Raw genomic sequence first — 914 nt, forward strand, 5'->3', positions numbered from 1 at the left:
TGAACTCTTTGATTTAACTGCTTGATGTTGTTGGACATAAACTGTAGTGCAAACACTTCACTGCTCCATCATTATTCACAGGAACCAACGGGGAACTAAATGCAAACATGAACCTGGACCCAGCTCTGTCTCCTTAAAGAGTGACCGGTCCAAAGCTGACATTATTGATTTTAAAGTCCAGCCTCTGTCTGCTGCAGTGAGGTGAGCTGTGAACTCTTTGATTTAACTGCTTGATGTTGTTGGATATAAACTGCAGTGCAAACACGTCATTCCCTCAATCCCCTTTAAACTGTCTCTTAAAAACAAGCCTTTGGGTTCTAAACAACTGAAAATCGCCTTAAGCAAACCAGAAGTAAAACATATTAAAAAAAAATTTGGTCTTCTCCAAAGTGGTTAATGTAGTTGTTTGCGATCCGGCTGAGGAACCTTCACATTACAAATTTTAATACTGCATGAATTACTGGAAATAAAATGCCACAACAGAATGAAATATTTGCTTTGTGAAGAGAAACAGTGAAATAAAATCATTAATTTTAAATCAGGCACGTGTCCTCCTGCAGAGAGGTAATGTGTGTGTAAATGTTGCTGTGACTCAGTGTTTGTGAATAAATCTCCATCATGTTTAATGTCAGCTCAGCTCTCTTTCACACACATTTCTATGTTCATATGTGAAGCGGTGTGTGTTGGACTGTTTCAAAAAGCACAGCAATCAGAATGTACAGAATGGATTTTAATACTAGGAGGTGTTTCTGTTGCACACACACCCATCATGGTCAAGTGCATCGAGTGGTTCATTATGAGGCATATTAAGGCCCTGCTACCACCATCTTGGACTCATTGCAGTTTGCCTATTGCCCAAACTGGTCAACAGACGAGGCCATTGCCACCACCCTACATTTTGCTCTCAGCCACTT

This window comes from Haplochromis burtoni, unplaced genomic scaffold (assembly GCF_018398535.1).
Source record: "Haplochromis burtoni strain Fernald_Lab_line unplaced genomic scaffold, NCSU_Asbu1 Contig_1401, whole genome shotgun sequence".
Lineage (NCBI taxonomy): Eukaryota > Metazoa > Chordata > Actinopteri > Cichliformes > Cichlidae > Haplochromis > Haplochromis burtoni.